At 36.0% G+C, this 25770-nt stretch overlaps 2 long non-coding RNA genes across 2 annotated transcripts; both read left to right on the top strand.

Annotated features, from left to right (window-relative positions):
- The first annotated feature begins 4025 nt into the window (after positions 1-4025).
- Positions 4026-11907, top strand: LOC148783070 (uncharacterized). Its single transcript, XR_016049006.1, has 3 exons — positions 4026-5537; positions 11088-11429; positions 11509-11907. It is a non-coding gene; the product is annotated as an uncharacterized LOC148783070 (long non-coding RNA).
- Positions 11908-13447: 1540 nt separating this feature from the next.
- LOC148783069 (uncharacterized) lies at positions 13448-16271 on the top strand. The gene is made up of 2 exons (XR_016050365.1): positions 13448-15673; positions 15990-16271. It is a non-coding gene; the product is annotated as an uncharacterized LOC148783069 (long non-coding RNA).
- Positions 16272-25770: the final 9499 nt, after the last annotated feature.

Here is a 25770-nt window from a genome sequence, read left to right as displayed (position 1 = left end):
ATCTGTACAAATTCTGCCCACAACTGATATTAACATGAAGACAAGATAAACATATCTTGATAGAACAAACATTACATCAGTGCCTTTGATCGAAAGTTACAAGGGGAATGTCAATCATGCCTACACATTCTTCAAAGATGGTCCTGCTACATTTGAACTATGAGACTGCAATTACCTTGAAAAATATTTACCATAGTTTGGTGAGTTTGACTACTGAATAAGTGATCATCATGGTACTAAAAATAATCATGGTTGGAAGATATAAACATTTTTTAAAGAATGTACGTTAAAAACCACCCGAGGAAGAATTGCAAGCACAAGCATTTATAGATAACAATTGCACTTCACAAATCCATAGTTAAACATAATCCAAATGATTGAAATGCATATAAACATTTTAACAGATATGCATAATTCAAAAGATTTCACAAAATACCCTACTGGCGCCCCAAGTAGGTCACCTATATACCCCATCAATGTCCCGATGGGTCCAAACAACCCTTGCAGGTCTAAAACATACCTCAACGGCGTACCAGATGAGTCCAAATAACCCCTATCGGATAGGTCTAAACAATACCTGCAGGTCCAAACATACCTCACCGGTATCCCGGATGAGTCCAAATAGTCCCTACCGGCATAACCGAATAGGTCCTAACAATCCCTGCAGGTCCGATCATACCTCACCGGTATCCCGGATGAGTCCAAATAGTCCCTACCGACATAACCGGACAGGTCCTAACGTTCACTGCAGGTCCACTTATACTCAAATTATCTCTTAAACTCTTTAAACATCCGAAAGCAACAATATCATATATGTAAAGTATCATTGAAATCATTAGTATGAATTAACTTGAAGCAACTTAATAACAATCACTTACATACAAAACTTATAAAATAGATAAAATATTACATTTTTACTAAAAAGATTATCTTTTCAAGACAATAAGCTCACTTACACACAAAACTTATAAAATAAAGAGGCTGGATGGAAATATCATTATTTATTAAAAACATACTATTTTTCAGAAGGATGATGTCACTTACCCATAAAACTTATAGTTGTCGATTTGGTGTTTGCTTGATTAAAGCATAGATACTCAGATTCCCAAGCATCACAGAGAAAGCTTGATTCCCATAATCTATGTCAAAGCCATCAATCTTGAGTGTAGTCACCTTATTCTTTTACATTTCATATACATGAAACTTTTAACACATGCTGCTGATAAATGAGGAACTATCGGATGTATGGCCATCAACTGTGACTATTGCCTTCAAACGAGGGGTATGGTCTACAATCTTTCTAACACAAGAATAAATAGGCATGCACAAACTCTTGAAGCAGATTCGCGTATAAATATATTCCACCATTAACGTTTATTGAAATCAAAGTATTATTCGAAGACCCCAAGCTTGAACGTTCTATTGGTTGTGCTTCTCTCAAAGATGACTCTTCAAGCCACTACTATGTTACCATGGTTAATGATCCCTCTCTCTGTTCATCTTCATATTCTACAATCCATTCAATAGGGCATTTGGATGAACGACAACTAAACTCAACAATCCTTGAATAAATACTCGTAAGTTTTTGTGTCATTGCAATCCACTTTGCCCCATGAGTCAGCGTCTAAGATTTCTTCCATCATAAGAGCAAACTTTAGACAATAATAACAAAACCCTCTTTTTCTTTTATAGTCACAAAGTTTGCCTTGTTCAAACCGTCATCATATACAGAGAAGGGGCAGCAAGACATTGGAAACTTGAATTCTCTTACCTAAGTAGTAAAAATGCCAGCCACAATGACACTGCTTGTTTCCCTCCAAAAATCCGACGATTTTTTGACACAATTAGTATGCTTCCCTTTGCGACAAGCCGAGTAATCGCGAACTAAGAGCACCCCACCATCTTTGCAGAGGAAGCATACATCCTTTAAAATCTCTTTCTTTCTCTTCTTCCCCTTTTTCCCTTTACTAAATAGTAAACTCTATGCACCCCAGTAGTAGAGAGAGAAAGAAATATGTTCTTTACTAAACATAAACAGTAAGTAAACAGCTAGAGAGAGAGAGAGTTTCGAATAAAATAGAAACACCTCATATGCAAGGTGTTTTACAAACGAGATAAGAGGAATGTGAAGCCGCCACGTTAAAAACAAAAGCTTGTGTTAATATAAAGGTCCACCCAAACAAAATTGAACCCTCAAGTATATTAACAATAATATCGTTTTATTTATTGTTAATATAAAAGTAGCAATATCTTAACGGTATAAAATTATTACTATTATTATTATCATTACTAATATATAATTATTATTTTATTTATTTATTTTGTATTTATTTATGTTAACACTATTAATATTATTTTTCCGTTTCAAAAATTTTGGGCCATCACAGTTTACCTTTGATACAAGGTGGTCACAATAGTCACTACCATTGGATGTGAAATTGAGCAGCTGTAATTATTCCATTGACTAAGCTCGAACTTAAAGAATTGTAACCACCTTGTATGTTTTTGAAATTTTAAACATATCGATCTAAATCTCTTGATTCATTGGTAAACAAATAATAATACTAATACTTGGGCAAGTGTCACATGCACGAACTTATTAAAGCACCTTTACGTTATGCAACAATCACAAAATAGACAATTTCCACTATAATATTCTCTCAGACTTCACCTTAGTGATAGACATATCGGTCTAGGCGAAATCATAGAATAGAAATAGACCATTTCCACTATAATAGTCCCTCATACTTATAGCTTAGTGGTAGACATATCGGTATGGGCTAGGGGTGGCAACGGATTGGGTACCCGGACCCAGACCTGATTGGACCCGACCTAAATATTAAAATATTTATGTATTTAATTATATTTAATTATTATTTTTAATTAGTACCCAAAAATATATATGGGATTGGGACCTAGACCGGGACCCAATGCCAGACCCGAATAGTGATCGGGTTTAATATTTGGACCTAGACCCGATCCGCCGGGTCCAATTTTTAAACTCATACCGAGATCCGTGTGGGATATAGCCGTCAGGTCCCCAGCCGGTCCGGGTCCATTGCCACCCCTAGTCTGGGCGAGGGATGTCAAAAGCTTTAACCTCCAAGCTTGTTCCCTGAAAACAAGTTGACCTAGTTTCAGTTTGTCCTTTAACTCTCTGTCTCCATTTGTAACGTTATTACACAGTTACACTCTATTTACTACTACGTAGGGTAAGTGGGCCTAGAATGTTCTACATGCACAAAATTTACTTCCTATCTATCAGCTAAAGGGGGGAACAAAGTCTTGGTGTGAGAAAAGATGAATATTTAGCAAGCTGGCCATTACCAACTGTCCCCAAACCTCTAGGGCATCAGCCAATTATAATGCTTCATGAGTCAAGGGCTTTGTCAATACCCTCACATGCTCATCAATCAAATTTATTGCTCACATTGGAAGAAACATAAAATATTTGAAGACTTGTTACCAATGATGTCAAGAATCAAAGCAATTAACTCCACAATGTTGTCTAAGTCTAATTGGGAGAAAATTCACCACAAAGCTTGATGGTAGGCATGAAGGACCCCATTTGGAAAGTGGCCTAAAACAAATTAAAGAACCCATTACAACTTCATTTGTTGTCACCAGCCTGGCACTAGGCCCCTCCCTTGGACTCAAGGACCACCCACAAATTCATAGTTTGAATTAATAGTGAACCATTATTGTGATTAGTCCATCGTTTCTTAATATGGCTACCTTTTTGTACCCATCCCTTTTCTCACTTTTTGATGTGGTTGATCATGGCACAAGAACTAGTGATCAAGCATGTAGATACTGTGCATCAATGCCAGTGTTTCAAAAGTCGGAATCGGCACTGATTCGCCAGGGGTCTGATTCTAATTCATCCTGTTGTACATTGGCGATTCTTGAGTCGAATCAGGAGACTCGGGCGATTCATCATCTGTTCAGCGATTTTTAAATCATTGATCCATACTTTTAGAATATTATAATATAAATGACATGTGTCAATTCATGTCCCTAGCTCTATCAATTATGATATCGATTCATGAGGTCCACTCAATATCATATACTTTGCCCACATGGCTTGGATATGCAAAACCCTAACTACTTGAAATCACCCACAGTGCTGAACAAAAACTTCAATGGAGGAAACATGTGATCCAACTGTGAGGGAGTATTTAATATGTGGTCCTTCCCCTTAAAGGGAAATGGTTGCCAACAGAGACAAGGGAATCACCCAATACAAAAGACAAAAGCATGGGAGTCCACCCAAAATTTATTAAAGAAGGGGGTGAGAAAGCAAGACATGGTTTGTCAATGGAAATGTTTTTGCCCCAAGACAAAAGGAACAGACTGTGTGGAGATTATAGAAGAGAGGCTATGTATGGGGTGTTGTCAGGCACCCCTTTGAGAAGAAGATAAACAATTTTGACTATTTATGGTGCCCCCCATTAAAGCTCCACCACTTAAGGGGCACACCAATCATACAACCATTATTGTTGTGGTGCATTGCTGCATTGTTGGTTTGAGAGGTTGAAGCTGCCAGCATGATCTGCTAGAGGAAAATGGGTTCTCCATGTAAAAGCTTCATTCATACTTTGCACTAATGGTCCTTGAATCTTCAAATTTCGATGCATCAATTGTAGAATTCAGTTTTAGTTTTGGAAAAGGAAGGGGGAGAAGAGTGAAAGTCCACTGTGGAGCTTCTTGGGGTAATCCAATCTTCATTCATTAGGTAAGGGCTAGCATTGCGTTATGTACACAAGACTCACAAGAGAGAGAGAGAGAGAGAGAGAGAGAGAGAGAGAGAGAGAGTCATCTAGAGAATTTTCTAAAGTGTATATAAATAATAACTGGTTTTGTTCTTCAAAATTGAAGGTCTATTGGCTGTTGAATAATCATGGATTTTTGGGTAGTTGGATTTCGATGGAGGTTATTTTTGGTACCTGTTATCAGTCCTTGAAAACTCAATGAGTTATGGTGGTTTCCAAAAGAGGGCCATTTCCAAGTGTTCTTAGATAATCAATAGTAATACAGTAAGCAAGAGCTCCCAAAAAAAATGCATGCAAATGAAAAGGAGGCCAAAGCCAAGTTCAGCAACCCATAGGTAAGCCCCATTTTATAGAACAGGTGAACAATGACCATAAATAGATTTTCTAATTGGAGTTCCATTTTGTTCAATAATGCTGCAATCTGTGAATGGTCTGATTCAATGTAAATTCTTTGCAAAATGCTTCAAAAAACACAGAGTCAAGATTTTTCTTTTAATTTCATATAGGTTAAACCCATTTAAATTTTCATGTGGACAAGACCTATAGGCAACAATAAAAACTTTAAAACCGAAACTTATAAGTGAAATTCATTGAAATTTAAGAACTCAGCAGAATGCCCATAATACATTTCTAAATGAACACAAAGTTTTTCAAAAATTTTCTCAAAGTGTAGAGCCAATGGTGCAAAGTATGTTTGAGACATCAGGTCATCCTGCAGCTTCAACTGCTCTTGCTAACAAATCCTCCAAACCCTACATTCCTGAGGTAAGTTTCTTATAGTCTATCACTAGATGAAACTCATTGGCTTCATATACGCATAAATGCATTACATGTAAACCTCTGTTTGTACCTGCACTCATTTGCTTGAGAGAGAGAGAGAGAGAGAGAGAGAGAGAGAGAGAGAGAGAGAGAGAGAGAGAGAGAGAGAGAGAGAGAGAGAGATCCTGATCCCAATATCACCAATGTTGAAATTAAGGAATGTGGGGGGATTGCAAAATGTGCAGTATCTTCCTGCAAATGAGAAGGGAGCACAAAGTGTTTCAACTCTTGGGATGGCTGTTTAACAGTTCCCATGCATGGTGCCGCTCTTGTGATTTTGGAAGGGCAAGTGCCCCTCAAAGGGATTGGGGTTCTTCCCCAAGGACTGTCTCTTGTTTTTTATGTGCTTCAAAAAGAGGCGCATGCTTGCCACAACCATATGAACTTCTCTCTCTTTCTGTCTCCAACCATATCAACTTCTTCTTCCCCCCTCTCTCTCTCTCTCCTGCTTGTCACAACCATATCCAACATTTTGCTCTCTCTCTCTTGCTTGTCACAACCATATCCAACATTTTGCTCTCTCTCTCTCGCTTGTCAGAACCATATCCAACATTTCTCTCTGTCTCTCTCTCTCGCTCTCTTTCTCTCTCTCTCTTTTACACACATTTGCACAAGATAGATTTACAAGCACAGCGTGCTCTTGGTTGATGCAAGAACTTGTATTTAAAACACATTTGGCCCTTGGTCATTCTATGAAGGGTGCAGTTGGCAGGTAAGAAGGTAAGGTGCATCTTCAAATTTTATCATGGTATATAATTTTGATGTGAAATTTTCTTGAGATTATCTCAAAATCTATTTTTATATCTAATTATAAAAATTTAAATTTAAAAAATGGTTAAAATCAAGTAGATCTATAAACATATGAAAATCTTGAAAATGGATAGTGTAGATAATATGTTATAAAATGCACTATTTCTGAGACTCAAAATCATTTTATTTTTCATGGTCATATATCTCGATATCGAGATGATCAATCAAAGGGTTTTTCAACATTAAAACTACCTTTTCTAAAAGATTTTTGAGGTGCATCCGTAGTTCTACATTATAAAGTTGCATCCTTAAAAAAAATTTTCCTTCTATATATATGAATACCATGAAAAATCTCCATTACATTTTTCAATTAGAAGGTGAAATTCATTACTTTTAGTCTTTGAAGAATTTGCTTGTGTTGTCTATGTAAAAAATCTAAACAAGATTGATTTATATGTATCCTTTTAAAGCTTATTTCATTGTCATTTTACATAGGTGTACTGTTTTCCATGATTGAATTTAAATTTTTTAAATAATGTTAGCTAGTTGAAATTATTACTTGTTATTATTCTAAGCTTTGTCGAGATAATCATTTATTACTCTTTGATTGGAAAGGGAATAAAAATGGCTTTTGTTGCATTAATGTTTATATGGTGATATCCAAACTCACTTTCATAAGAAAATCTCATGTTATATAGGATTTATGTTAATATTGATAAGTATCCTAAGTCGGTTAGGATACCAACTGAAGTTTCCTATTTTTCATGAATTGCTAATATATATAAAAAAGAGTATGTATACCTATTCGTGGTCATTATAAGGGAAACGTGGTTTCTTCTAGAGAAAGAGGCAAAGACGTTTTGTATCGAGAGGCAAGACCTTCACATAAAGAGAAATGAGTTTCCTAGATAGAGAAATGATGCGATATTACATCCTAGGCTGATTCCTTGTAGAGAAGCAATTTCTATAGATATTTTTGGGTGGTTTCTCTTTTAGTAAGAGAAAGTGTCGGTTGCTCTCAAGGTCCTCTTTCTAGATAGTAGTTTAACTATAGAACATGAATGGGATATTTGTAGGTAGTATCGGTCAGTAGAGCTAGTTTAAAAGGGTTGGTTGAATAGGTTTTATTGAAGGTTAGAGATGCAACTTTGTATCCCAAAAATCTATGATAGAACTCTCGCTAGTGAATTTCGATTTGCTATGCTTGTGGATGTAGTCTCTTTGGGGCGAACCACATAAATTTTTGTGTTCGTATAGTGTGTAGGTTTATGCTTTATTTCTTGTGCTCGTATTATAATTTGTACTCGTCTATTCTATTTCTAGTCGGTTAAGTATGCGATCCTAGTGGGATTCCCATATTAGGGGTTCTTGTTTTCTCATATAAGAGGGTGGTTGAATCCCGACAGTGATATTAGAGTGCATAGTTTATTATAAGATTGACATTTGCGCATTCAATCAAAAATACATGACAACATATGCATGTGTTTTCTATGAGGGGGAGAAGTATGATGGTGAACATAATCTTTTCAGCAAGAACAACAAAATGACTTATTTGGTGTAACAAAAAGAAAACATCATAAAAATGTTCGTTGGGAGTTGACATGTGAGTAGGACTTCTGATGTCAAGGTGGAGATTGTTGATATCGTGATATTCAAAACTCACCACTACTAAGGAAATCCCATGTTATGTGGAATTGATATTGATATTAAGAAGTTCCCTAAGTTAGTTGGGACACCCATTAAAGTTTTCTATTTGTTGTGGATTCCTAATGTGCGTGTGGTGTATATATATATGAATATGTGGGCCTTATTTAGGTTACTATATACGAAAAGTGGCTTCTTCTAGAGTGAGAGTTAGGGGTCTCCTGCATAGAAAGGCATGGCTTCCACATAGAGAGAAGAGAGCTTCCTAGAGATAATTATTTTGATAATGCCTCTCACATGGTGAGAGGTTGGCTTCTTGTAGAGGAACAATTTGTATAGGGATTTTTAGATATATCATCTTTTAGTGAGAGAAAATCCTGATTACTCTCAAAGTTATCTTTTAGTGAGAGAAAATCCTGATTACTCTCAAAGTTATCTTCTATGGACTAGAGATGAGAGAACGGTGGGTGATGTTGGTTGGAAGATATAGTTTAAAAGGGTTGTTTCACTGGTTTTGTTGGAGGTGTGAAAGATAACCATGTATCCTAAAATTTGTAATGTAACTCTCACTGATATGATTGATTTTAGTTTGTCACACCTGTGGATATAGCTTTTGAGGTGAATATATCAATCTTTGTAATCTTATATGATAACAGGAAGCAAGATCATGAACTGGAAATTGGAAGTCTCTGAAGAACTGTAAATTAGAAGTTACTTAAGAAGTTAATGGTTTCTGTGTTTGATAACCTCCTTGAAAAGTTAAGAAGTTCATAGTTTTTGTGTTTGATAACTCCTGGGATATATGGTAAATATCTTATATTTATATTTACATAGATAATAATTTAAGTAGAAATATATAATATTTATAACATGCTATAATATATGATATACTGTATTTTATATTTATTGTTAATATATATATATATATATATATATATATATATATATATATATATATATATATATATATATCATGGACAAAATAAAAAGTTCCCTTTTCAAGTTTCATAAAACTTTACTCAAGCCTAAAAGGTGGGAACTTCAACAGTAAAGAGGAGTTCTCAAATTATCTTCCGCTTTTTATCGAACACATAACACGAATAGTAATAGGTAAAGTTCCTTTTTCGTTTTCTAACTTCCTGTTATCAAACAGCCCATAGTGTAAGTGTATTTACTTATATTATGATTTGTTCTTCCCTATTTTACTTTTAACTAGCTAAGTAAATAATCCTTAGTAAGATCCTAATATTAGGGGGTTCTTATTTCTGTCATGGATTTTTATGAGCACAAGGCTTTATATCTTATTTGGGTTAACTTGGTTTATTGCGTGTTTTTTATGGGATGAATTTTCGTAAAAAAGTAATACTAAATGGCATTATTGACATCATAAGGCTCTGTTTGGTAACTAAAAAAACAATAGAATGTCTCATATTTTCTCTAAAACTGGGCTTTACATAGTGTGGAGGATTGATAGAGAAAAATGGAGAAACACAATCTCCACGTTTTTTCATTTTTCCCCACTTGGAGAAATGTGCAGCCCACCTAGGGGTGGCCTGAGGACTGCTATATATATATAAAAAAAAAAAAGGGAAAATTCGGCAACCCCTTTTTTTCTCTCTCTTCTATTATCACTAAACCCCTTTTTTTTTCCTCTCTTTTCACGCAAAATCCTGACAGCCTCTTCACAATGATTTCTTTCTATAGCTTCTCTCTTTCCCTCTTTCTCCACAAAGCCTAGCCATGTTGACTCTCCCGCAAATCCCTTTTTCCACACTTTTCCATCCCTTACGGCTATCAAGGCTGAGGATTGAGCTATAGCATCAAAGGTCTGTGTGTGTGTTCTTATTGTCAGTTAGGACTTGGCTTTGGGGTTTATGAGATTCTTTCTCTCCCTCTCTCTCTCTCTCTCTTTTCGTATTCTTATTATTTCCTCTAATAAGCTCATTAGGACTTACCTTTGGGGTTTATGGGATTTTCTATTAAGGCTCTCTGTCTCTCTCTTTCCTCGTCCTTTCTCTGACGGTTTATGGGGGTGGTCGATCTGCAAAAGAAGCTACAACCCCTTGCTATCAACACTCTGACTTCCTTGAGCCTCTTTCTCTAAAAGTCAAGAAGTGCGGTGTAATTTTGCAATGAACATAGGTTCTCTAGCTCATCTTTGTTTCATGTATCTTGGTTTTCATGGCTGCTTAGATTTCATGTGTTGTGTTTCTGTTGTGGTTCCAAAGTAGCCATGGAACTGTGGGTGTTGATAAATTCACTTGGAGTGGTGAAGATATTAAGACACCATTAGAAGGGAACAGTTGGAAAGAAATACTTCAAAATGCTATAAAAGAACATATTACTATCACCATATAGAGCATATACTAAATCTAACTCATCTTGTACTGCTGAAACTTAAATAATATGTGATAGAAGCCACAAGATCTTGCATAGTTGTATAACTAAATGGTTATAGAGAATTGAGGCATGGATATTTAAAGTAGAAACAAACAACTACCAAAGGATAAAGTTGTATTCAAATGGGGTCAAGGACCTCCATGTAATGTCTATAATTAAAAGAAAAAGATATACTTTAAAACAACATTCATTGTCAAAATAACTTGTTTAGAATAATGCAGATACAGTGTCTTGTAGCTGTCATAAATATAAATTAGTCATGCACTTATTCAGTAACAAAGGGACCCACAGGTTAGTCCTTTTCAATTTGCATGTGATTATTGATGTATCATTGTTTGATAGCAATGTGGTTCGACATGGTGATTTGAACGGCTTTGTGTTTTCATACTTTCTCTTATGAGAAGTGTCTTAAATAAATGGTACATTTTCGTGTGATTGCAATATCTTATGATAGGGAATGATTTGAATGGCTGTTTGTGGGGAGACCATTTTTATGATGAATGTGTATGTTGATAATTTGTATTTAATAAGGACATTTATTATGTGTTTAAAGTTTCATGGTTTGTATATTAAAGGAATGGTTTGATGCCTTTATACGGTGGGACACTTTTTTATGTGGGTAAATTTTACATTTGTTATTCTTTTTCTTACTTCTTCTTCCTTAATTTTTATATATTTTTTTTATATTTATTTTTTCCACAGATTAGACCGCGGACATCTTCTCTAATTGGGGCTGCACTTGTTAGATATATATTGAGTTCTCGTGATCGAATTCGTTGTGCTAGCTAAGAACGTCTTTGATCACTTGAGTTTGTATTGGATAGAATTGTGTTGGAGCAGATTGTTGGGACACACATCCTAGCATGGGTTCCGAAATCTGCACTAAAACGATTTTGTAACAGGAAGGGAGATCTATCTTAGAATGTAATAGCTGTGATGAACTTTGACATGTGTTTGAGTATGTACTAATGGGTGGTTAGGAAGGCTCTGCTGCAAACTCAAGGATCTTATACAATGCAATTGAGAGGGTGGCTATGCCTCAAAGTAATAACGATTGAAAACTCATTTTCAATATAATGTAGTAAAATGCTTATTCACTAACTGTTTGATCCTGTTTGTATAGGAAAATACTACATGGCAGATGCAGGCTTTCCAGATATGAGGGTTTATTAGCCTGCATCGTGGTGAGGCTTATCGCATTAGCAAATTTCTGGGTGCTCAATCCACGAGGAAGACCATATTTTTGGGGGAATGAGAGATGAGATGAAATTATGACAAAAATATGTTTAAAAAATTGCTGATTTCGATAGGGAATTGTTGGAATCGAGCAGGATCCGCTAATAAAACAGGATCCGGCTGTATCCGTACCATCTTATGACGTCATCATTTGCGGTTCCGGTTGAAATTAAAGTGTATTTTTTAAACTTTTTCTTAGGCACTTCAAGACTTTGTCTTAAAAATAATGGGCTGCCCACAATAGTTTTTAAACCCTGCCTAGTACATTGTCACTTAAATAGTTCCACATTGGCCCCCTTTACCCTCAACCATGCGATTGAAAACTACTGCAAGCTTCACAAAAAGCCAAAATGGCGAAAGTAAAGCTTTTATAGAAGTTTTCAGTTTGCTGAAACTCCGATGTGGGACAATTCGGCAAGTTGTCTCTCTCTCTCTTTCGCCTTGGCTTCTCTCTCTTACCTTGGCTTTTGTCACTCTCGTCTTGGCTTCTCTCTCTAATCTCCTACTCTATTAACAATCTCCCTTTTGCATCTTACTTATTAATTCATTTGTATTATAAGTATGTAATGTATTATTTTTTTTGCTATAATTGTAAATAAGGTTTTTTTTTTTAAATTAGATGATATAATATGAAAAAAAATTAAATTTATTCTAATTTGTATAGTAAAATAATAATAAAATATAAATAAATAAGATTTTTTAAGTCAATAGAAAATGGAAAAAATGGTAAATTTCCCACCTATCACACCGTAATATTAGGGGAGAAATCTAGTTCGTACGTAATTTTGCATTTTTGCTGCGGCAATATTTTAGAGAATATTGTGTGGGAAGAAGTGTTGAAAATTAAGAACCAGTTATAAAAAACTAATACAGTACGAAAATGAAAAAGGGATGGATAGAAATTTAACCATCTAAATTTTTTACCATCTATTTTATAAGTAATGACATGGATAGGTTATAGCTGAAACATCACAATCAAAAGAAAAATTGACCTCTAATCAATTGGTTTCCTAATTAATGGTTAAATCATCAACTACCAGATTTTTAGGTTATCAAATATGGGAAATTGTCGGTAGTGGATTCCCTAATTTTTATAGACAAGTAACCAAACTAGAGTTACTAGCTTCCAACTACTTCCAACTTTTATGAGGATCCCAACTTCCTAGAGATTCTCCAAGAAAATAGTTTTCTCAGTGAATGAATCAAATTTTCCTTGGTAAACGACTACTTTAATTGCGTTTGACAATCTACCCAAATGTGATAGTTTCAATTAATTAGTTGTAAATGAGTTTTCGATTTAATTTCATGGGCTTTTTGTTTGTTTACCTTGTATAAAAACCTCAATAAACAATGGAAAAAGTATATAAGGTTGCAACCTTAGAATGTAGAACTAAGGTGCACCTCAAAAATCTATCGATAAAAGTTGTTTTGATGTTGGAAAACCATCTAATTGATCATGTCCATATCGAGATGTGTGAATAAGAAAAAAAGAAAAGACAAGAAAATATTTTGAGTCCCAAAAATAGTGCATCTTGCAAGAAATTGTCTGGACTGTCTATTTTTTAAGATTTTCATGTGTTTTTAGATCTACTTGATTTTAACCAATTTTTGGCATTTAAAATTTTATAATTAGTTATGGAAATAGATTCTCAGTATTACACCAATATTGGGCCAACCATATTGATCGAATCAATATTCTTCTGTTGTAATTGTGCGTTACAAATATTGGGCCAACCATATTGATCGAGTCAATATTAACCTCCTCCTTGATCCTCGGATCTTCCTCTTGTATTGTATATATATATACTTGTTTCCATTACTGGAATTACACATGAGATTGCACAGAGTTAGATTGCAAAGAGTCAATTCGACTTCTACATGGTATCAAAGCGGTTTTAGATTTCGCGCTGCCCCTGTTACGTGCGTCCTCCAATTGACGCTGAAACTCCTCATTCCTTTTCGTGAGGTCCTCCAGCTCATTGGATATCCCAAGGTTCGCAATCTCAAGCTTGAAGACTATAGTTCGAAGTCGCCCTCACCCCCTGAGTCTTTTCGTTCATTGACAGTGTCTTATGCGTCATCGAATTGGTCTGATTATTCTTAGCAGTCCTCACCTACGATATCAGGTTTGGTGGAGCTGCTTGCTTCGAGGCACCATCCAAAGCCTATTGCAAAGTCTGCTATTCTTCCGCCATCAAAAGGAAACCTCCTATCACTTGCAACGAGAAGGGGAAGCTTTTCTCCGTTACAGATTTGCCTCAATTGATTGACAAATCTTCTTTGTCTCTGCAACAAAACTATTTTGCCTTGCTGTTGAGGCACTAAACTCTCTCCGATGAGTTAAACCTACCACCTGGTCTCTATTGGAACCCAATTCTTTGGCTCCCAAATCCCAATCTTAAGCCCTTCATCATTATCCCTAACCTTCTTGATAAGAAACCTTTCATCGTCAAAGAGCTCATCAACCAAGGAACTTCTCCATTTTGGAGAGTTGCAATTGCAGAGGATGTGTACTGATTTGCAAAGATCCTAGAGGAATCGAGAGAAATCATAGTAGCACGTGCTTTCTTCGTCAGTCCCACTTTCTCTCTCTAAAATCCCAGGCCTTTTGCCTTCTTTCTCTGAAGTTGCAGAATGTTTGAGTGCTCTCTTTGCGTTTCGAATTTCTCTCTCTAAAGTGCGGGCTATCTCTCTCAAGTTCTAAGTTACGTCTTTCTCTCTCTAAGTTGCAAGCAACAGTTGTAGGCTCTCAATAGCTCTCCAAGCCTTTGCCTCTCTTTCTGTCTTGTTTTGCCTCGCTTTCTCAAATATAGTATCTACACTCTCTCTCTAAAGAGTTAGGTCATATTTATCATTTTCCCTTTTTTCCATCTCTGAGTCAAAGGCGAGAGTTCCCAAATAACCGAGTCATTCCTTCTCACTGCTCTTTCACATCAAACCCTCTGGAGAGAGAGGGAGATCCTACTTTTTACTTTCTTAGACCTTCATCCCAATATTCTCTCTTTGTTGTTGTCTTCCCATGGCGACGCTTGAGAACGAGAACAACCAGAATAAATCCACTGGAGAAGCCGCTTATTACTCTTCTCCCTTCTTTCTTCATTACTCGATAATCCAGGAATGGTGGAAACGGGCTATAAGCATAGCCTTTGATGCAAAGAATAAACTTGGTTTTATCAATGGCTCCATCTCCAAACCAGATGAAAACGCATCCAACTTCTCCTCCTGGAACCGATGCAACACTATGGTGCTCTCTTGGTTGTGGAACGGAGTCTGCAAGGACCTAATCAATAGCATCATCTACTTTGAGACTGTGCAGGAGGTATGAGAAGATCCCCAGGGGCGCTTTTCCCATGGTAAAGCTGCTCAATTTTACCACATCACTCATGACATTTATAATCATGTTCAAGATCAACTTTCTATTATGTCATATTACACTACACTCAAAGGTATTGGGATGAATTAGATTATCTTTCTTCTATTCCCAAGTGCTCTTGTGGTGCTGTCAAAGAGATTTCCCACCTGAAGCAGAATGAAAGAGTCATTCAGTTTTTTATGGGACTGAGTGATACCTTCTCCAATATGAGAAGCAATATTCTCACCATGGACCCTTTACCCACCGTTAGCAAGACTTATGCTCTCATCTTGCACGATGAAAGGCAAAGGAGCATGCATCCACGACTGTTACAACTGTTAGAAGGGGCTGTTATGGCAGCTTCACACAACGACCGCTATGGCCGAAGGTGTGGTGGACATGATTGGAACAATCAAAACCAGTTTAAAAGATGTAATAGTGGACTAAATTCTAGTAGCCGTGACAGACCACGCTGCGATCATTGTGGATTTCTTGGACATACCATGATCAATGTCGAAAGTTACACGGTCCTCAAGCTGGACGCTCCATTGCTGCTGCCATCAACTCCTACGATCACTCCAACAAAGAAAAGGTCGCCCTTGGGAAAAACCCCATCGTTGTGCACCTGTCACTAGAGCAACATACTCAGTAGATGTCTCTGCTGAACGTTGACAACAGTTTTCCTTCAGCAACTTGGCAAGTATGGCTATCTCTTGTGCCTCTTTACATTCTCAGTCATCATCCTGAATTATAGATACAGTAGCATTAGACCACATGACCTCCTCCATGAACCACTCATCCACCAAACACCTTCTTTATCAACCTCAATCCGTTAGGCTACCAAATGAATATATTGTCAATGTCTCTCACAAAGGGCAATGCTCTCTCTCACCCTTACTCCAACTCAATGATGTGTTGTGCATACCTTCTTTTGATTTAAATTTACTTTCCATCAGCAAACTAACCAAAACTCACAATTGTGCTGCCATTTTTTTCGTGAATTTTGTGTTTTTCAGGGCCAAGCAACGAAGAGGGTGATTGGTCTGGGTGAAGAACATGACAGGCTCTATTTCTACAAGGATCCAAGAATACCACATTTGTGCAACCAAGCTTTAACTTTCCAACTATGGCACAACCGTTTGGGACATTCTTCCAACCGACGGTTACATGATCTATCATTTGATCTTTCCTTTTATTATTCAGAAAATAAATGTAATCCTTGTGAAATTTGCTCTGTAGCCAAGAAAACTAAAAATTGTTTTCCTCTTAGCTCTAATGGAAGCACATTTCCTTTTCAACTTCTTCACTGTGACATATGGGGTGCTTACTCAACACTAACACACACTGGTGCACGGTATTTTTTAACAATTGTGGATGATTTTAGTTGTTGTACTTGGACTTTTTTCTATGAAGTTCAAATGTGAGACACATTCATACCTTAACATTTTTGTGCCATGGTTGAAAACTAATTCAACTCCACTGTCAAAATCATCAGATACGATAATGGATCGAAATTTCTTTCTTCTCAAATGCAAGCATTCCTTCATAACAAATGTATCTTTCATCAAAGGTCTTACGTCAACACACCTCAAGAGAATGGGGTGGTTGAACGCAAACATCACCATCTCCTTGAGAAAGCCCGAGCTCTTCGTTTTCAAGCTGGTTTACCTTTCACCTTTTGGGGAGAATGTGTTTTAATAGTCACTTACCTAATAAATTGCTTGCCTTTTCCAATCCTTAAAGGGAAATCCCCATAAGAAACTCTACTCAATTCTAAACTAGCCTATCATCACTTATGTGTTTTCGGTTGTTTATGTTTTGCTCATACCAAAACCAATGATAAGTTTGCACCGCGTGCTCGAAAATGTGCGTTTATTGGCTACTCCTATGGACAAAGAGGATACAAAGTTTGTGATTTGGAAGAACAAAATTTTTATGTTAATAGAGATGTCACCTTTCATGAAAATAATTTTCCATTTCTCACTAACAAGCCCGTTGATGTTTCTCACAACTATGGCACACCCATCCCTCTTCCTATCATTGAAGACGTTTCCCTTGAATTAACTTTACTCACAACTGCCGATACACCCTCCATTCAACCACTCGACCATCACCACACTCCCATCACCGAGCAGCAACCCCCTACCCCTTCTGTGTCATCGCTCAGCCCTTCCAACGAATCGCCCTCCGAGCTGTGTCCTCCATCTAGCGATCAACCTCTTACTCCACTTGTCACTAATGGTCTACTATCGGCCTTTGAACATACAGCTTCCACTCAACAACTCACACTCAGGTCATCTAGCCCTCATCGCCCACTAAGCTGGTTCGTTGATTACAAGTGCGCTCATGTGACATCTTCCTCCACGACCAATCACTTTACTTCAGCTGGTTCTCGTTCAGGTACTGACCATCCTCTTACTCATTATATTTCCTACGAAAAATTTTCCACACCTCACAGAGCTTTTCTTGCTATTATTACCACTAACCAAGAACCTAGAACTTTCACATTTACTTCTAAAGATGCTCGCTGGAGGGATGCTATGACTACAGAAATAAAAGCACTAGAAGCCAACAATACTTGGCATGTTACTACCTTGCCACCCGAAAAACATGCCATAGGGTGCAAGTGGATATATAAAATCAAATACAACGTTGATGGGAGCATTGAGCGATATAAAGCTCGACTTGTTGCAAAGGAGTACACACAAGCTGAAGGAATCGATTACCATAAGACCTTTGCTCCTGTGGCCAAATTGGTCATTGTTCGTTGCTTGCTCTCTATAGCCGCTGCTCAGCACTGGCGTCTCCTTCAATTAGACGTGAACAACACCTTCTTACATCGAGATTTAATAGAGGAAGTCTACATGCAACTTACACCAGGATCCCTCGAAAGGGGGAGCATGGAGAACACCTTGTTTGCCGCTTAAAAAAGTCTTTGTACGACCTTAAACAAGCTTCTCGCAATTGGTTATCTAAGTTCTCCATGACCCTCCTTCAACCTAGTTTCATCAATCCATGGCTGACTAGTCGATGTTCACTCTCAAAACTCAGGATCGGATCACCATCATCCTAGTATATGTCGATGACATTATACTAACTAGCGATGATAACTCTACCATCGAATTCATCAACCCAGTTTTGCACATTCACTTCAAAATAAAAAACCTTGGCTCACTAAAATACTTCCTAGGCATCGAGGTGGCTCGGTCCAATCAAGGCATATTTCTTTTCCAAAAAAAGTACACACTTGACATCCTTGAAGAAGCAGGTCTTCTTGGAGCCAAACCTGCTGCATTTCCCATGGAGGAAAATTTAAAGCTCAATGTTAATGATGACACAACTCTCTCTGATCCTAGCTCCTACAGACGACTTGTTAGGCATCTCATATACTTGACCATCACAAGACCAGATATTACTTTTTCAGTAAATATTTTGAGCCAATTTATGCAAACACCACGCCAACCTCATATGGATGCAATACTCTGCATTCTTAGGTATCTCAAATCCAGCCCAGGGAAAGGCATACTCCTGCCATCATCCAACAATTTCTAATTATATGGGTACTCTGATTCAAATTGGGCCTGCTGCTCTACCACTCGTCAATCAGTAACTGGTTATTGTACTTTTCTTGGCGAGAGCCCTCTATCATGGCACACAAAGAAACAATCCACAGTCTCCTGTTCATCTGTCGAGGCTGAATATAGAGCCATGACCACCACAACATGTGAACTAGTGTGGCTTAAACATATTCTCCATGATCTTGGTTTTGCACATTCACTGCCCATGCATTTGTATTGTGATAACCAAGCGGCCTTGCACATTGCTTCCAATCCAGTCTTCCACGAACGTATGAAGCACATTGAGTTGATTTGTCATGTTGTTCGTGAAAAATTGCAGGCCGGAATCATTTCCGCATAGTACCTTAGAATGGATAATCAATGCGCTGACATATTTACCAAACCTCTTGGGAAGGACAAATTTGATTATCTACAATACAAGTTGGGTGTTTCGGTTCCCCACACACCAACTTGAGGGGGAGTATTATGCCAATATTGGGCCAACCATATTGATCGAGTCAATATTCTTCTGTTGTAACTGTGCGCTACAAATATTGGGCCAACTATATTGATCGAGTCAATATTCTTCTGTTGTAACTATACGCCCTTGTAGCGCTTCCTCCTTGATCCTCGGATCTTCCTCTTGTATTGTGTATATATACTTATTTCCATTAATGGAAATACACGTAAGATTGCACAGAGTTAGATTGCATAGAGTCAATTCGACTTTTACACTTGAGCCATCCTAAAAACTTTTTCACACCAAAATTACATCTTATGATAAAATTTGGAGGTGCGTCTTAATTTGATTGTTTAAAGTTGCAACCTTATGCAAACGACACCCATAAACTAATATAATCACTTTATTTGATTGTAGGCAACTTGTAGCCATGCTGCCCAAGATGAAAAATAAGATGTAGAATGATTTTCAAGTGGTCTTTAATTATAACCCCATTATGAATTTGATAATTGAAGAAAAGCATACCTGAACAAAGGGTGATGACACATTTATTGGATCAATATGTTTCCAATTGTGTTGTGGTCCAGGCATCTAGGCCCCATTTGGACGCACCCTTTGTTGGAGGTAATAACAAATATCCCTTTCATCGACTCTTTTTTTTTGGGTAATTCAGTCGGAAAGACAGGTTCCTACCTATTTTTTCAAATTGTTTAGCAGTTAGCTTTTTGAAGATATTAGTGGAGTGGTGTCAATGTAAATGAAAACCACAAAGTAGTGGCTACGGTGTGGGGGTGCTACCACCACGACCCAGCCCTTTCCCAATATCCCTTTATTTGTGGATGCCGTTGTTCAAGGCGCTAGAAAATTGGTGGAAACCTTCTTATAAGAAAAATTCCACCAATATTGATGTAAAAAGATTATATATAAGGTGTCAATCTTATATTGTGGAAGTAAGAAGCGCCTCTAAAACCCATTAAAAAGGGTTGTTTTGATGCCAGAAAATCCTCCAATAAATCATCTCGATTTTGATATGCAGGGATGTTTAAAAAGAAAAAAATAATTGTTTACAAAGAGACCATTTATCTTTATTACATGGAGGTCACAACTGGTCCTAATCATTAGATGTCAAATTGGATGGCTTGGGGTATGTCACAAAGTTCGAGAAATTTTTTTAAACACATTGAATAGAAATAGGCAGAAATTATCTCAATTCCTTAAATTTGGTAATTATAGGGGGATTTCTCCGTAGAATTCCCAAAGGAAATACTTTTGGGGTACGTTGGATCTGAAACTTCCGTATCCAAAAGTTGGAAGTTTCAATTTACTGTACCACTTCGTTCTTTTGAGTTGAAAGTGTTACAAAAAACTGGCTTTATCAAATTCTAGATTATCTGAATATGAGAACCTACTTCCATTCCCTCAATGGAACTTCACTCACATTGTCTTTTAGAAAGTTATCATCTTGCTTTTTCTTTTACTTCCTATGTCCTTTCTCTAGCTAACTTTCTCTAATTCCTCTCTTTAACCATGCTCTTTTTCGACTAATTCCTCTTTAGCCGTATCATTTTTCTAACACTTCTCTTTTAGTTATGCCATTACACTCTAACTTCTTTCTCTCTCTAAATGCGTCATATCTCTATGTAAAACCTTTTTAAATCCTTTTCCTCTAGTCATGTTCTTTCTTTTGCTATCTCCAACAATGCTTCTCTTTCTATCTATGCCCTTTCTCTCACAATCTCATATCTAACCATATATTTTCTCTCTCTAAGTCTTAACCCTCTAACCATATATTTTCTCTTTCTAACTTCTTGCTCTATCTAATCATGCTCCTTCTCTACCTAATTCCTTTCTCTAACGATGCCCTTTTAATCTTGAACTGTATCCTTTCTCTCAAACTTTGTCCTTTATAATTTTATCATTTTGTTAAATGTGCCGTTTTTCCTCTCTAACTTATTTTTCTCACTAATTAAGTCATTTTTCTCTCTTATAAGATGTGTCTTTCTAATCATGTTCTTCATCTCTATCTAAAACCTAAAGATGGCGATGGGTCGGGTTGTCGGGCCGCCTGTGCCCCAAGGACCAAGTAAAGCCAGGGCATGACACGGTCGATTTAGTTCGGCTTGGCCAGACCCGCATTTGTTCTTCATTTTTTTAAGCCCGGCCTGGCCCTAAAGAGGTCTAGGGGCTGGCCTAAGCCAATGCCTATTTATCCCAGTCCAACCCGGCTTGTTGCCAGTCCTACTAAAAATGTTTGTTTTCTCTTTCTCTCTCTCTCTCTCTCTATTTTAGGTCAGTTTATTTCATGTAAATTTTTTTTTTATATTTTTCGTAGATTCGTTCATTTTTTAAGAACACGCTTAAAATTTCAAGTGATTTAAATTCGTAAAAAAATAAATAAAATTTAAATACTATCGGACATCCTTGATCGTCACATCGGTCCAGATTCAATCTGGGTCGTGGGCGTTTACTATAACAGTACGCACCTGGGCGCACAACATCTTTCCTATATATATATATATATAATCTTTATGAAGTTTTGTTAAATCATTGTGAAGCCTCTATGTATTTGAGAACTTCTAGATAGATTATGAAACAAGTAGCCCAAAACTTCTAGATAAAAAAAACTAATAGTGCTTTTAATATTGGAAGACATTGTTGTAGAAAGTCGCGTCTTTCAAAGAATTAAAACCCACGCCTTTCACGATTGCGGTTACAACTTCTTAATATTTTTGGGTGCTGCGAGCTCCTACAAAATGTGCAGCCCTCATTGTTATCAAACTGAAACTGTTGTGGTATTATGGTGCGTCTCATAACTTTATGTGCAGTCTCTTTGGGATTCTTACTGCCGCCAATTTTTCTAGAATACGGGAGAAAATGAAAATTGATAGCTTGAAAATTAAGAGCCTTGTTTGATAAACTGTGGTGCTGCTATTTTTTTGTGTTTGGTAATAATGTTGATATTGGGAAAGCATGAAACTGCATGTTTAACCATTCAATCACATAAACATCCATATCAACTACCAAAAATCAATCATATATAGGGACATCCACATTAATCATCAAAAAATCAATCACATACACATCCACATTAACCACTAAAAATCAATCACGCAAACATCTACATTAACCACCAAAAATCAATCCCATAGACATACCAATATCCATTGACTAATACCCTAAATACATATGGCCTATCAAGATAGCAACAATTGTTTAAACAGTAGACTATACAAACAACATAACTTCATATTCCTGCTGCTCTATCGACTTCATATCCAATTACAGAGAAAAAAAATAGTAAGCCTCGTCTCAACAACTGTTAAAGAAAACCAAGCTTAAGAAATAGTAAGCAGCATACCACTCTTCAAACTACCGTTCTCACATAAAACTTGGAACATTTATAAAGCATGCAACCCCATTCCTTAAAATGAGTGCACATCTTATGGGGTGTCCACAAAACCCACAGTTTTATTCCTACAATTATACCCAAGATATTAGGGGAAGCTTTCTATGCTTCTCCTACAACATAGAAGTTCTATCTTCCTCTTTATCCAACCGTCTATTCTGAATGGAGGGCTAAGATTGTCCCAATCACAATGTCACGTCTCTATACTATTTTTTTAATTTTTTTTTATCTATAAACTATTTTGATACCAAATTTTGAACATCCATTCCTCTATTAAACTTGCACTAACCAAAAAATATAAGAAAAATATTTTCAATAAAATAAAATGACCAAATACCCCTTAAAAGATTCAAGGGGTATTTTGGTCATTATATTTTATCTAAAAATTATTTTTAATATTTTTTATAGGTGCACCTCAATGAGAAGATGGTACGTACCAAATTTCATATTCATACAATTTGTATAAAAAAAAAGAACTAAAAATAAAATACTTTGAGAAGTCATATCTAAGATCAAACGGTGAATGGCTCTTTTGATCAAAATTGAATGGCTGGATGGTAGGGAGATGATAGAACTTCTATGTTGTATGGGAAGCATAAAAACCTTTTCCAAAATAATGTATATTCTCAACATGTGAAACCTACAAATAGAAATTCATAGAGATATAACAGAACAACCAACAACAAATTAGTGTACACTTGAAACCTCACTCTTTCAAACGATCAGCCTCACATGGGCTTCAACCACGTAACTCGATACAAGCAAATTGGCCATCTCTTTTTTTTCAATAAAACTATTGATATTTATTTTCTAATACGAAAAAGGTTAAGACAGGGTACCACATTGCAAAAAAAAAAAAAGGCGTAATAACTCATACAAAATGATTGAGGAACAAGTCTCCAATACAGCAGAACCAAAATATTTTATGGTTTTAAAAAAACAAAGGATTAGATTGTTCACAGTGAAAAATGTCTCTTAAATGATCGCATATCAGGTGGTAATCAGTCAAGAGAGTGACCAGTTACATAGAGTTGTTCACTTTAAAAATCAGAATCCTACCCATTATTTTTCTCTCTGCCCTTAAACTTGTTCACTTTATTTTATTTGGGCAAACAGTGACAAAGATTACAGAGATCACAACTCGGTGATCACAAAAGGAAAAATCCTAATTATAATTAAAGTACTTGGAATGGAAAATACTTTTAATCCAAGAGTAAACTCCCAACACAGAATGGAAAATACTTTTAATCCAAGAGTAAACTCCCAACACAGATTCTGAAAACCCAACTACAAACAAATCCTAGGTTTGTAGCATTAACTAGAAAAAAAAAAAAAAAAAATATCAAAAGGAACTGTTGTCATTAGATCTAGGGTTTATTTTCTTTGACTTTTGTGATCTATGACTTTAATAACAAAATAGAGGTTCTCATAAATAAATAGAAAGCATCTAAATATTTTATATATGAGATTTATATTGCTTTCTCTGAACTTGTCGGACCTAGGGTACCCATGAAATACGACTTTATCCTATGTAATAGTGACTTGGGGAAAAAGTTATATCCGACTTTCCCACTTTCTACTATTCGTAGTACAAGGGAAAGTTGGATACGAGGGATTTTTTATATTGATATTATTCTTTGCAAAATCATTCTATTATATCGAATAAGTACATTAAGTATCTTGTGTCAGAATTGAAAAACTCTATGGCTCAAATCTTGAGTATTATCTTGTTTATCACATGTGTCTACTATTTAGGCAGAATACTTAGCGCTAACAAACACCCCCTTAGGAAATGGTAGTTTCCAAAACTACCACATCCAAAAATCGAACACGCCCTAAAATATCAGGTTGGAAGGCTTGAGGTGAGTCAGGAAGTGATTATTTGTTAAATTTTTTTTTTGTATTTATTCAATGACTCTAGTACAACCACCCGTTTTGAAATTTAAAAGACAAAAATGATTGTGCCTATAAAAGATAAATGGTCTCTTTGTAGATATTCCTATTTAATATTGAAATGCATATGTATACATGCATGTCATGCCTCAAAGAATAATAACTTAATAGTGTGAATTAATAATATTGAGTGAACTATTTTACTCATAACCTTTAACTATTATTAATTTGTAGTTTAAATAGTAAATGGTGATGTATTTTTTTAAAAAAAATTATTGTAAAATGGTAAAGTATTTTAAAAATTGAAAAATTAGATTTGAGATATTGGAGGAGGCCAATGTGAAAAAAAAATACAGTTAATATATTGTAAGTAATTTATCACTTCTTTATTTGTATATAAACCTTAATCCCAATTTTTTTTTTTCCAAAAGAGTAATCATTATAATTTAAATAAAATATACTTCATCATTTTTTTGTTTTGATCTAAACCCTACTCCCAAAAAAATCCTTTTTTTATTTTCTTTAAAATATTTAGTAATCATTACAATTTATCAAATATAATTGATCAAAAAATCATTATAAAATATAATTTACCAAAAAATCTTTTTTTTTTAAATATTTATTTCATATGAGGCTACCACCCAAATTGGGGATAGAGGGAGGCAGAAATGGATATGTGCATAAGAATGTCGAAATGGATGTTTAAAAGTGAAGCATAAAATATAATTTATCGAAAAATTTTTTTTAAAAAAAAGATTTAGCTTCAAATGTATGCTACAACCCAAATTGGGGATAGAGAAATATAAAAATGGATGTGCGAGGGAGAATGAGGAAGATTTTTTTTAGTCACCTGTAGTTAGATTACCCGTTAAGCGCGTAACGTGAGACTAAAAACATAGAGGAAAAATGGCGGGAAATAGAGGAATTTTTGTATGGAGGATTTTTGCTGGCGCTTAGTTAGATTAGCCGTTAAACGCTTAATAGATTTCACAGCGCATCTTGTATTTCATAGCCATTCTATACATAATAGATTTGACGTATTTTACGAAAATCTTGTGTAATTTATTTCCATTTTTCTATGTACCTAATTGTAAATCTCATATTTCCTTGTAATATGTTTAGTTATAATAGATTTTGAAGTACCCAAACTACCCCTAAAGAAAGAGGAAGAAAAGAGGGGAGGGAAAGAAAGAAATAAAAGAGAAAGGAGGGGGAGGTTATAGCCAAATACACTAAACCACAGTGAAACCTCTTTGGGTTACATTATCTGTAGACTTATTAACGTGCACCTCTCTACCCATGTAAGATTTCATTCATAATTATGCTCCAGAACCATGGAGTATGATCCAGTTCTTTGCACCAAGAAATCAAATTTGTTGAGCCCCCTTCCACTGATTTGAGTCTAGCTTGGACATCTCAATCTTCAGAGCCCACAACTCAGCTTTACTAATCCCATATTGCTACAAACGACCTCGAACTCA

This window comes from Amborella trichopoda, chromosome 2 (assembly GCF_054954075.1).
Source record: "Amborella trichopoda isolate Santa Cruz 75 chromosome 2, AtrichopodaSantaCruz75HAP2 v2.0, whole genome shotgun sequence".
Taxonomy (NCBI): Eukaryota; Viridiplantae; Streptophyta; class Magnoliopsida; order Amborellales; family Amborellaceae; genus Amborella; species Amborella trichopoda.
Note: the sequence above shows the minus strand (reverse complement) of the source record. Positions and strands in the feature narration are given on the sequence as shown.